The sequence below is a fragment of the Lissotriton helveticus genome, chromosome 11 (assembly GCF_964261635.1).
Source record: "Lissotriton helveticus chromosome 11, aLisHel1.1, whole genome shotgun sequence".
Taxonomy (NCBI): domain Eukaryota; kingdom Metazoa; phylum Chordata; class Amphibia; order Caudata; family Salamandridae; genus Lissotriton; species Lissotriton helveticus.
Window position 1 is genome coordinate 632,265,315 of NC_136072.1, and position 13,532 is coordinate 632,278,846.

Sequence of the window (13,532 nt, forward strand, 5' to 3'; positions counted from 1 at the left end):
AGCAATAAAACAGAAAACTCATCATATGGTAAAGCGGCCTTTGCTTTACATCCATTGGAAAATCCTGTACAATGCCCTACGTGAGAAAACAAAAGCACTTTCAAATCATAAACTCATAAAAAGAAAATGGCCTTCAGTTGTATACAGTTGAAATCTGTGCATTCTTCAGGAATGCGACAAACATAAGAGTATCCTTCTGCCATTTTGAGAGAAAGGGTGTGTTCCACAGCTAGACACCACCCCTGTGAGAAGTGGAAAAAAGGAAAATGTGTCCTTTTTTATATACAACCCTCACCCACTCTAGTCTTCAGCATCGGGCCACCCCAAACCCTGAAGGTCAGGGTGGGCTCAACCCTGTTCCAAGGAGCTCTTTGTAAATTGATGTGTTGGGGACAGCTACATGTAAAAAAAAATTCTCCTCCACTCCCAAGGTATCCCTTTATTAGTGGGGTGGATGTAAAAAATGATTAACATAAATGATGGAAGGGTCAAGAAGGATGCAATAGTCCTATGACCCTAATGGTGCTAACATGTTTCAGCCCTTCCCTGGTGGCCTTAGAAGGTCCAGGGCATTCATCAGGCCGGGTTTGTTCTGCTAATACTCCCCGGGTGAGCTTTTTGTTATCAGAAAATTATTATGGTGGCATGCACGCTATATTTTAGGCATGCAAAGTGAGTAAATACTTGTTTGCCCAGTTGTACCAATAAGTAGGATATATAAACAAAAAGCAACATTTTCAGTGCCAATGTGGGTTCGCGTAACACGTAACAAAACAGCGCCATGTGTCTATCACCTCTCATACGCAAGAAAAATAGCTCCTGCAATAGGTATTTTGGTGCAGGTATCACACAAATGTTGCATTCCTGTTTGGCACATGCAACATTTCATGAATTAGTATCTCGATTTTGAGACCATACCAGAACACATACACACTCAAATAATGATGGTTGTGTTCCAGAAAACAATCCTGCAATCATATGAAGATTAAGTGAGCTGTTAGGTGTGGCTTGCCTACATTGATTGTGACATGCAGTGGGCTTGAGGACTTACCCTGACAGTAGGTATTTTCAGACCCCTCTGGGGGTGGAATGAGTTTGGTGTTGTCAAACACTAAAGACTTCAATGGTAAGTGAACCAAGGAGGAAGAAAGTACCGAAAATGCAACACAAAACAATATACACAAATAAGTTAAAGTAATTGTTTTCAATGCTGTGAAAATGGCAAACATTGGTCAGAGCAACAGGGTCATTGAGTGCTGACCTGGACAACAAAGTCCCAGGATTACTCATGTCATCAAGGGTCCCTACCATCCATGTGCCTACTCTGGTCTGCTCGCAAACGTCTTGTGGTACAATGAGTGCGGCTCAAGGAAGGATTTTTATGCCCAGAGGTGAGCTTAGCTGGACCATGTTAGCAGCGGTGATGTGACATAGGTATAGAGTACGTGATCAAATGTCCAAAGGATAATGGGACCTGTAGTTTTTATGGTCACAGGTATCTGTGTAAAAATTAAATGTAGACATCATGGTTTAAGACGCGTGTGAAGCAAGTGGTGCATGGATCATGTAGAGCTCCATGGATCATGGGAAATGTAGTTATGAGGTTACGATCGCCCGTGTTGCAACTAAATGTAGTCTCCATGGTTCAGACTCCTATGTTAAAAACTATCATAGTCCAGTGAATGTTGGGTGAGACCGTTTATGCTCAATTGAGAAGGAGTGGGGCGCTCACTAAGCCGTCATTTGTGTGTTATCAAATGGAAAAATGGGAACAAAAGTTATCCCCTATCTTAGGAAGAAAGTCAAAAATAGAAGTATTGCCACAAGGTATATTTACAATAAAGGTGGAACACAGGCAGCTAGGGATATGTGGTTTGTTTTGGATGGAGCATTCCTCAGGAACAACATGATCAGAAAATAATACTATTTAAAAAGTTACAGCGCATGAAGAACCGTAGAGCTGATTTTTGTACATTTTTATGAAACACTAAAGGTCACAGTTGCAGCTCCACGGTGCACAGACAGACAAAGAGAAAATATAATAATGCGCCCTGCATATCATACGGATTTGAAAGTGCAATCGAAGCTCGACCAGGCCTACTCACATCAACTTAAACACGTTGTTATATTAATACTGTACAAGAATTACAGTTGCCTCTCTCCACAGTTATTTGAATGCATAGAATAATTTGTGGTGGCATTTGCTTCCACACCTGCAACCCCCCTAAATCTTACTCCCATTCCTCCTAACATTTTTGGGCAAAGCCCCATTTCTGTTGCCTCTGTTCATGATCCCCAGGACACAAGAGCACTTCCCACAACCAAGACTTGTCCGCAGCCTGACTGCAAATTCGTTACATGAAACCTTTTCCAAGCCCTGTTCTTCTTTGGTGGGACATCCTGTGGCCAGGAAACCATCCGAATCTATGGGACGGCGAGCATGAAACATTCACATGGAGGAAGTTGAACCAAGTTGAAAAGCTTAGCCTAAATTCACCCCTCTTCGACAGTGAAGTTAAACCGCAGGTGTCTCCTAATCAGCTGCTGCTTTCAACAATCATGTTATTTCTGCCCACATGCATCAAAGTCAATTGCATTCGCAAACGGTGCGAATCGCAATTTTCGGCCGTTTGCGAATGCAATTGACTAATTTGGAATGCATCATGCATTTCGCAATTTTAGGAATCGCAACCATGTTGCGATTTCTAAAATTGCGATTGCATTTAAGAAATCGCAATTTCAGATTTCTTAAATGCAATGCATGATCATTTTTTAATTGCAAATTCGCAATTTGGAAGTGGTAAATTAGCATGAAGTTGACCTTCATGCTAATTTACCGAAAACTTTCAAATATGCACAAATTGCATTTTTGAAAGTTTTAATTTACACACACACATGCCCTTGGGGCATGTGTGTGTGTAAATTGCATTTAAAGTTACATTTCAGGGGTGCAGGGAGAGGTTCTTTGGACCCCCCCTGCACCCTTGAAATTGCATTCACATTTTGCGAATCGCAATTTGAAATTCGCAAAATGTGAATGCCTTCCCATTCATTCCTATGGGCCTTTTGGCCCATAGGAATCAATGGGAAGGGTTTTCCTTAATTGCGATTCGCAAATTGTGAATCGCAATTAAGGAAAAATACCGAATTGCAAAAAAAATTCGAATTTTTCATGCATTGCAGTTTGCGATTTCTAAATTGCGATTCCTTAATTTTCGCAATTTAGGAATCGCAAACGGGTGCAATGATGCATGTGGCCGTTTGTGTGAAAAACACAGCTTCCTAATGGCTTGTGACACAGACACACGCTCACACCTTTATTTCTCCGTGATTTAGGGTGTTTGCAAAGTTTTGCTTTCATTTCTTATAGAAACCCTAGAAATACAAAACGATGAGTAGCTCTTGTTGAGGATATAAACCTCCAATCTTTAAAAAGTAAACGGCTTGCTTTAGCAGGTAGAATTTATCTCGGGCCCAGTATAATTACGTCTCCAGGCTCTGTTTTACAGCGAGACAGCCACACTTTCTGCAAATATAGGATTTCTCTTTAATTATTACATTGCTGATCTATAAATGCTGAAACTCATTTAAATGATTAATCTAAATGAGGAAAAACAAATAAATCCTCTGTATGCAAGGATGAAAACATGCAATACTGCACCTAACCTATTACTTTGATAAATTGATATGGTACTGCAAAGAAATACTGCTTTCAAGCTCATATATCATTGTATGCTAAGTTGGTGCTTTAAAAGTCTCTTTTAGAATTAAAATAATTCAAAGCAGGAACTGGGAATTTGCTTTAAGAAAGCAAAAAAATTAAATGGTCAGCATTGGAAAATAAACTTTAAGGGCCATATTTATGACATTATTGGCGCAGGGCAGGTCAGCGAGTCCCCTTGCTGCGCAGCGTCACAGGGAAAGGGCAGGAGTGAGCATAATTATCCAATATGGTGCATCCCTGTCCTTTCCTCTTGCGCAGGCGCCATTTTGGCATCCTAGTGCCAAAGCAGGCACCCTTGCCTCATGGTTTTAAAGTGCCTGTGTTATGGCCAGGATTGTTTTTGTACAGAAAGGGGCACCTTCCTGCACAAAAACAATACTACAAGGCTTTTTAGTCTTTCAGAATGCAGCCCACATAGAAAGAGGAAATAATTAGGATAAATAAAGATATTTCTCCTCGTTATGCCTCTATGGGGAGGCATATCTTTTGGGCGCATTCCCAAGTTTACAAGTCCTTCTAAATCTGGAAATAAGTAAAAACATCATGGGAGTTGCATGGAAACACCTACGCAATGCCCATGGAACACCTCCCTTATGCAGAGTAAGGCAACGCAGCGATTTGCACTGTGATGCCTTACTCCTGATTTTTGAGTGACTTTGCGTGACTTCATAAATCTGACTTAGAGTTTTGCGTCATGCATGTACAATGTTGTATGGTGCAAGCAGGAAGAAGCTCTCTTAAATATGCTCCTTAATATTTAGATCTAAGACAAGAAATATAATAATAATACAATTGAATAATAAGCACTACTGTGGTCTTCTTGGGTACCAAAGGCAATCAAACAAGGAGTGAGTCTATAATCTTTCAAGTCTGCATCTCAATTGGTGCATTCCTTCCAAAGATGTTCCTCACCAACCATAATTTATGGGGGGTGTAGTGGTTGGTGCTGGGCAACACTATTTTGCACTGCACTTGCAGGACTTCATGAATGTAAAGCTAATAGATGCTACAATTTGCATCGTGTTGCGCCACGTGAGCACCCACATGAAAAATTTGCAAATATACTCCATGGCACTTCAATGAAATATTAGACTTGAAATTTTCACAATCACGTGTTAGCATCGGACTGGGACAGAAAATTGGCCCAGACTCCTATATAAAAGGGCCCCCATTCGTGAATAGTGGACTGTGTTTGCGAATTGTGGAAGTTTTCAGCTTGAAGACACTCTGTATAAATGTTTTTCAAAGTATGGAACATTGCATGGATTTAAGTTTCCTACAGGCACTGTTTGTGGTAATAACATGGAAATCTACAACAGGAAGAGGCCCATCCAGCCATAGAACAGGCCCAGAAACAGCCAAAAAATCAACCCACACACTGACCTGTCACACCAGCCCTGACATCTTGTTTGGGTGGGCCGTGAGGGATAACATTCCTCATGTCGAATCTCAATCCGCAGAACCCGTAGATAGGGCAGTCACCCAACACAGGTGGGCCCAGAACAATCTAAATGCCAGAGCACCACGGAGAATCAGAGACTCTGAAATTCATATAGGACATTGGGTTCTAGTACGTAACCTGCAGCTGGGAGGAAAGTTTAGAATCCTTCTCTACACAAGCCCTCTCCGAGTTGACAACAAGAATGGTACAATGGTGACTGCAAAGAAAAGTCATGACTGTGTCAGGAGAAATGTGTCAGCATTTATTAAGCAGTGCCCGCAGTCACCTAGTGAGCCAGAGTAAAATCCCAAGAATCCATCCGCAATGGGGTGGGAAGATGAGAATTATCTTGACCAATGGTACCACACCTAGGGACCTCAAGCTCCAATGCTGAGTGTGCTTCAAACCTGTCAAGAAGAAAGAGCAACACTTTTAGCACCGAGATCAAAAGACACACCTCCAGTAAGCTATGAGCACCCCTATCAGTTGCAACCCTATGAAGGGAGAACCAAGAGACTTGAGGTGTATGTCTGTGAATGACCCATTTAGGACACTCCTGGGCCATGCCCAGCGATGTCATGCCTTCATACATGCACAGGTGATCTGACCCCAGACACGAGGTTAGACACAGAATAATAAAAAGTGGAGCGAACCTACTTGCACAGACAAATGCAGCAGTCAGCAAGCCAACACCAGTGTCCCATGTGCAATATTGCTAGTGCTGCGCAAGTGCTGCACCACTATAAACACCACACGAACAACACCAGTTACATTAATAGTTCAGTATTAACGCTTACATAACACACCACGAGTGGAGTTAATGAGCTGTGCTCACTCATAGACACAGGTACAACCTCATATGCAAAACAGTAAACACACAAAAGGTGATGGAAGGCTGCTTGCAATAAGATTAATCACTGGCAATAGCACGGGGTAGACCTCCAACCATCGTTCTTTTGCTCACTGTGCCACCTCTGCTTGTGCCAAGTCTCATCCAAATCAGTATTGACCCTGCTCCTCATGAGAACAGTCCAGCCCGAACTGCCAAGCCACGTCTTCCCTGAACGGGAACACAAGCAACCCAGGACAGGTTTCGTCCTATTTATGGGTTCATCAGCTGGGTACAGCTTGGTTCCAGTGGCACAGTGAGCATGGGACAGACGTCTGGGCATACCCATGCCACTTAGGGCGGTAAACGAAACACACAAAAGGTGAGGGGAGGCTCCTTGCAATAAGTCTGTCCACTGGCAATAGGTCGGGTAGCACTCCAACTCGCTGTTCTTTTGCTCACCATGCCACCTCAGATTGTGCACAGCCATGAGGCAAGATTTGACCCTGAAAGGCCTTCTTTTCTTTTGTCTCTCTGGGCAAACTGAAATGGGGGCCGCTCACTCCACGCCTACAGTGCCCTGTCTAAGCGGATCATATGGGCATCTTCCAGCCCATAAAAGGCATCCACTAGGTTTATCCCGGGCATCAACATCCCCAGGGCTCGGGCTTCAACACAGCCTGTCACCCTTTAAAGGTTGCCACTTCCCACTGTTTCTCACCAAATCACCATCAGGCATGCATGACCCCTTGGCTCTGCCATCGCTACCAAAGCAGGTAGTCCCCAGGCCCAAGGGTAGCAGGCATTAGCACTGCTTTCCAACAGCATTGCCTCATCACTCCTACCCATCTAGTTGTGCCCAGGTTCCTCGCCAGAGGCACAGAGAACCGCTCATCAGTAATCACAATGGCCGGGAGGGGTGTTCTGCAAGGACAGCGCAAGGGGTATGGCAGAGTCTCTCAAATTGCCCCTGGGTATGGCGCTAATAATTATAGCTCACATCCAGGGCTGCCAGCTGAGGCCCCTGCCCATGGTACCAGCCACCAGCCTCGGGCCTCCTCTCAACGCAAGCTGACCTTTCAGGGTTCGCCGTATCTTATTTTTTGTTAAAAGTTCCTCCAAGCCAACAACAGGTGCACATAGAGTCCAGGCCTCTTGGAGATCTCGGCCCCAGCATTCAGCCACCAGTCGTCAGGGCCAAGGCAGAACATGCAAGCTCCGCTTACTGCGAGCAGTGTTGCTCCATCTCAGTGGTCTGCCTCCCCGCATCCTGGCTCCTCCTCAAAGGAAGTGGACTCTCTGGCCAGTATGTACAGCATCTCAGAGGGACAAGATGCATCAGCAGGGGCATCGGAAGACTCTCCCAGTCTCAGCAGGCCCCATGTCCCACTGGCCATCTGAAGTCTCCAGGGCCCCCAGCCCTGCCTGCCGCCAGCAGACCCCTGGCACCAATCCAGGCCGCAATCTCAGCTGACACCCGAGGCCATGCACAAGTACGGGCCCACCACTGGCCCATCAGAAACATCCCACCATGCAGTACAGTGTTCGCCTGCTTTTATTGGAGTCTCCAGGACACTCTGTCTCCCAGGAGAGCTGTCTTGTGGCTGGCCGCATCGCAGGTGGGCCGGCACAGGAGCCCTTTCAACCACTTATAGCAGTGGGGGCATAGTTTTTGGGATTTTTGCGGGGTCCCCAGGTGCCAGAGCATGTGCACTATCATCAATGGGATTGTAGATATGTCAGGATAGGGCAGGATTTTGCTCTCCTTAGCGAAAACTACTACAGGGCACGTCTAGTCTTCCAGAGTACATGGCAACACCGCCCTACACCATCCAGACTTATATGTATATGTAAATGCCAGCATTTGTAAAGCGCACAGCTACCTCTGTCGGAGGTGTCCCGGCGCTGTGGGCCATCGGGAAGATTAAGCAAGCTATTGCTCAGAGTCACATGGCGCTGGGCTAACCTGCCGCCGGAGCCAGGGATCGAACCGTGAACCCTGTTGTCCAGAGTCAGGCAACCTGGCCGCTGCGCCACACCTCTTCCACAATATATGTCAAGTGCCTGAAGCTCAAACCAGCCAAATCAGATTTTCTGTTAGTTTGCCAAGAACAAGAAACAGTACAAACCCAACTCAATAACATCAATCTTGACAGCTTTGAACCCCAACTTTCACTGACTACCGAGTCATTGGATTTACCCTGGACAGCAACCCACTCTCATGGAACATTTTGTCAAAAACAGCCTGGTACCAGCTCTATCTCCTAAACAAAGTGAAACCTTTTCTTTCAGGAAGTGACTTCAGAACTGTTGTTCAAGCTGTCATACTCTCACATCTGGTCGGTGGTAAAGTCCCATTCAATGGCTCCCAGACTCCACAGTGACACTCTTCAAGGGTATCTTAAATGCCACAGCACGTCTCATCCAGGGCCTGTAGAAATATGATCATGATCATAATGGAACTCCATTGGTGCACCTTGATGTTCCAAAACATGTTCAAAATCTGCTGCATCATTCTCACAGCCCTCTCAACCAGCACCCCATCATATCTTGAAGACAAGCTCACATCTCTGGAAGTATCAGAACACTGCATCCAGGGCACCACCAAACTGCAGACTGACAAGTGTAAAAAAGAAACAACAAGGCTGCATGCCTTTCCATCTATGCACAGAGGATCAGGAACAACAACACACATATTAGGGATCAAATAGGGCTCCCTCAGTGCTGCTCCAGTTTAGGAAATAGTTGAAGATGCATCTCTTTAAAGAACTTTACATAATAATGCATTAATAGTCTACAAACCAGCTACCTCTCCTATCACTCTATGACTTTATGCTTGTCTTTGATGCTGGCCTGCGCTCCACTGCCTTTTGGCTAGGTTCAATCTATGGAAATACAATATACATACATTCATACTTACTTAAATACATACTTACTTATATACATAGACATTTACATACATACAAGGGTTATACAAGTTAATGTAATGCTTATTTGATTAATTTTAAATGATTAAGTGTTAGGTAAGGTTTAATTATTTACATAATGTGCATTCAATTTCAAATACCTAAGGGTTTGGTAAAATGTGAAATTAGGATTATGTTAAGGCCACTTGTCTATTTATCTTTAATTAATTTAATGTAATATATTTCTTTTATATAAATTACTTAACATGTAAATAAATTTGGGAAAGGGGAATGGTTAGCATTAGGGTCGGGTTACGGACAATTATGCTATGTAATTTAATTTACTGTAAATAAATCAATGGTTTGGTATTCAATTTTAAATAACAAAATATTTAAGTAGTTGTGTATTCTTATTTTACAGTTAATTTTTTTAAATACAATTTTATTTGTAACTGGTTAAGGTTAGAGTTGATGATGCTTTATAATTAAAAATAAACCAAAGTAATTGAACTTTAACTTAAAAAGATCGATATAGTTGTCGATTTGGGTGGTGGGAATATGTATAGGTGAACCGTGCTAAAAATGTACCTTGACGGTCTGATTGCTGGTGAGGTAGAGGTACTGATGTAGTGGTACCTCAAGAAAGTGTTTCTCAAGGTAGCAACATATACATTTGATTGGACATTTACAAGGGGTCATAAACTCATGTGAATACCAGCCGCACTAGATATGTCACTGGCAAAAAAAAACTGGCAGACCTGGGAGCAGTGGCAGTTGTAGTACTTCTAATAGTGGGAAAGCGGTACAACCAGCAACAGCAATAGCCCTAATCTTAGTGCCAGTAGGAATGCTAAAGTGATAGCGGGAGTATGAGTCATACGTGGAATAATGGTGGAGGCAGGCAGCTCTGCCGGGTTTGTACTATGTATGTATATGGGGAGAAAGTAAACAATCACCAAGCCTATAAATACATGTGCAAGGACAGAATTTGGATTTATTGCTGGCAGAGGATCTACGATCTGGATTTACTGGAATGGCCAGAAAACTAGTCTTGATAATGGTGATAAAAAGTGATCATGCATTCACCGTTCATCCCCCTTTCATAATGATTTGCAGAAGGCACTCGCCCGTCTCTGATGTCTCTTTCTATTTAAAAGCTGCAGACATTTCACAAAATGGAATAAAGTTCTTAAACTGAAATGACATTGCATATAAAACATTATTAACTGTGAAACCGACAAAAGTTAAAACAATAATAGTAAGGAAGAAAATGTAAAACTTTAAAACAAGGGTATGTTCCCTGAACTCCCTGTGCTGCCAGTGATGTGCAGAAGGGCCTTCTTGTTCTTGTTCGGTGGAGAGCCGCACAGAAAGTCTAGAAGCAGATGTCAGTAAACTGCAAGGTAGAGAACAATCTCAAACTGCTATTATCGAAGACCTAATGATAAAGGTGGAGGACCTTGAGAATCGGGGAAGAAGAAATAACCTCCACTTCTTGGGAATTGCAGAAGGGGCAGAGGGAAGTGACGCCAAGGGATATATTGTCAACCTTTTGAAGTCTTCCATGCCCGAACTTTCAAAATGGGAATTGGAACGAGAAGTTCATCGGGCTCATCGCTTTCCTCTGACACCCCCTAAGAAACCTATAAAAGAAAATCAGTACCCAAGAGCTATTCTGGTCTGCTTCGGAAATTTTCTTTTACGAGAAGCAATTTATGACTTGGCTAGACCAACGAGCAGAAAAGAATATCAAGGAAATAAGTTCTTTGTCCGCCCGGATTTCGCCCACGCAACGGTTGAACGTCGATGGAGGCTGAGACAACTCTTTACCCCATTTGAGAAGATTGGAGCAACCGTCTATCTGCTAAATCCAGCACGCTTAAGAGTACTCTACGAAGGAACATCAAGGAACTTTACAAGTGAGATCCAAGCTGAAGCTTACCTGAATGAACTCTCTGAATTAAGAAAATAGGAGGGGGAAAGTTAACTAGCTGAACCGTTATATGTTTAAAGACTTTTGCTATCTCAGGCGATCAAGCAAGCGGTGATGCTCGGATCACTAAGTCGCCCATACCTGGGGCTCCTCGGTCCCAGGATGCCTCACGGATTGGCGGGGGGAGGGAGGTGCGAGAGGTGGGGGGGGAGAAGGGAGAGAGGGAAAGGGAGGGGGAAGGGTGGGTGAGAAGAAGGTCAAAAATGGAAAAAGGAGGGAATGGTGCAGAATAGGTAATGGTCAAAGGATGCCAGCAAGGAAAAAGATTTCTGAAAGGATTTTCGATATAGGCTGTTACACTCAATTTGATGACACGCATTAATATTTGTACAATGAATGTGGGATGATTAAACGATTGGAGGAAAAGACAGAAATTAGCATACGTGGTAAAACATAATAGAATAGATCTACTCTGTCTACAAGAGACCCATCTCCCTTGGTCTAAGAGAAATTTGCTCTCCATAAATGGATTTGAATTATTAGCCTGTACTACTCAAACATCAACTATTAGAGGGGTCGCCATTCTAGGAAGGAAAAGTCTAGGGAAAGCGAGGAAAGTGAAAGTAGACAGAAATGGAAGATGGGTTATTATTGAGATGGAATTGGGTCTAACTATCTGCACGGTATATGGCTCTAATGAGGACGACCCTGAAATTTACGATTTTCTAGAAACAGAGCTTGCAAATTGGCCCTCTCCTCTGGTTTTTACAGGAGATTTAAATATCTCATCCGAATGGGGGATGGGCATTTCATATCAGGGGAGAAAACCTAGAGTATTCTAGGCGGTTCAATCTATGTTAGCTTCTCATGGGCTTCAGGATCTATGGAGAGCTAAAGAACCCTTAAATGCAGGTTATACTTACTTTTCTAATCCAGCCCAGAGATATTCAAGATTGGATTACTTTTTTGTCTCTGTTTTAGAATCTGAAAAAGTTAAGATATGTAGACTCCCAAGGGTCATTTCAGATCACAGCCCTCTGTTGCTAAACTACGTTATGGGAGGGTTAGAGCGGTCTAAGACAAACTGGACTTTTGAAAGAAGGTTGTTGGCAGATAGCAGATTTGTTGATCATGTGAATATATGGGCTGGTGAATTTTTAGCGGCAAATAGATACAGCACATCTCGGAACGGGGTCTGGGAGGCTTTTAAAGCTGCTTTGAGAGGAGAAACAATCAGCTGCGCCGCCAAGCTTAGAAGAGAAGATAAGAGCGAAGTAGAGAAATTAATGGATAAACTGGTTGAGGCGGAAGAACAACATATAAAGGACATTGCTTCAGGTAGCAATAGTGAGGCTAGCCAGGGTGTTCTGCTGGCAGTAAAAGTGGCATTGCAGAAGGAGGTTACACAGAATGCAGTAGGGGAGTATCAATACTCAAGGGCAAAGAGGTACGAAACGGGAGAGCAAGCTGGCAGAGCACTTGCTCTTCGGATTAGACAGGAAAAATCAAAGAATGCGATTGTATGGATAGAAGAGGACGGGATAACATATACAGAGATAAAGGACATTCTGTCGGTGTTTAAAAAATACTATCAGAAATTATATGATGAGGATCCTTTTAATAATGATCAGGAGAAGGGATGTATTGACAATGGACCTTGTTTGGATGATTTAACAAGAACAGCCCTTGATAAGGATATCACGTTTGAGGAAGTTTTATCTGCCCTGCGAGAGTTAGCGCTAGGGAAAGCATCTGGCCCTGATATTCTCCCCTCGGAGGTATACAAAGCAATGGAAAAAGAGATCGTTCCTCTTTTAGTAGATCTATTTAATGGGATACTGTATTCGGGGGTGGTCCCCGATTCGTGGAAAGAAACTAATGTTATAGTCTTTCATAAGAAAGGGAAACCAGCTGAGAAACCGGGGTCATATCGGCCTATATCCATAATAAATGCCAATACTAAACTATACTCAAGGATCTGGGCGAAGAGGTTGGGCAGGATCATAGGCGGTCTCGTCTCTCCATGGCAACATGGTTTTGTTCCTGGGCGTGGTACGACAGATCATACCTGCAGAGCAATTACTTTGTTTGATGCCCAGGAAGCCGTGGGGGGAGAGATGGCCATGATCCTGCTCGACGCAGAAAAAGCTTTTGATCGGGTGGGGTGGAGCTTCCTCTGGAGCATTTTGGCCGGGAGAGGTTTTGGTGGTCCGAATATCATCAGGGCTATCAAAGCTATGTATATAGATCCAGTGGCAACAATTACGGTTATGGGGGAGAAATCAGATACGTTTAAGATAAGTAGAGGGACACGGCAGGGCTGCCCCTGTTCCCCCATATTATTCGCTCTGTACATTGACCCTCTTATTCAGAAAATTTTAGAGTGCCCAAGAATATCTCCAGTGATCTATAATGGCTACAAAAATAAGATCCTAGCCTACGCTGATGACCTGGCGGTTATCACAACAAACCTGCAGCAGGCACTCCCAGAACTGGTACAGATGGCTAAAGCTTTCGGTCAAGGCTCTGGATATCTTTTGAATGAATCCAAAACCCAGATAATTTGCTCTAGGAACATACCAAGACCCGATCTAAGGTATTTTGATTCTGCTACATATTTAGGGGTAAAGATTAATGCTACAGTGGGTAAGATAGTGGAAGAGAATTACCCCCCCTTATTAAATTCATAGAGATAGAAC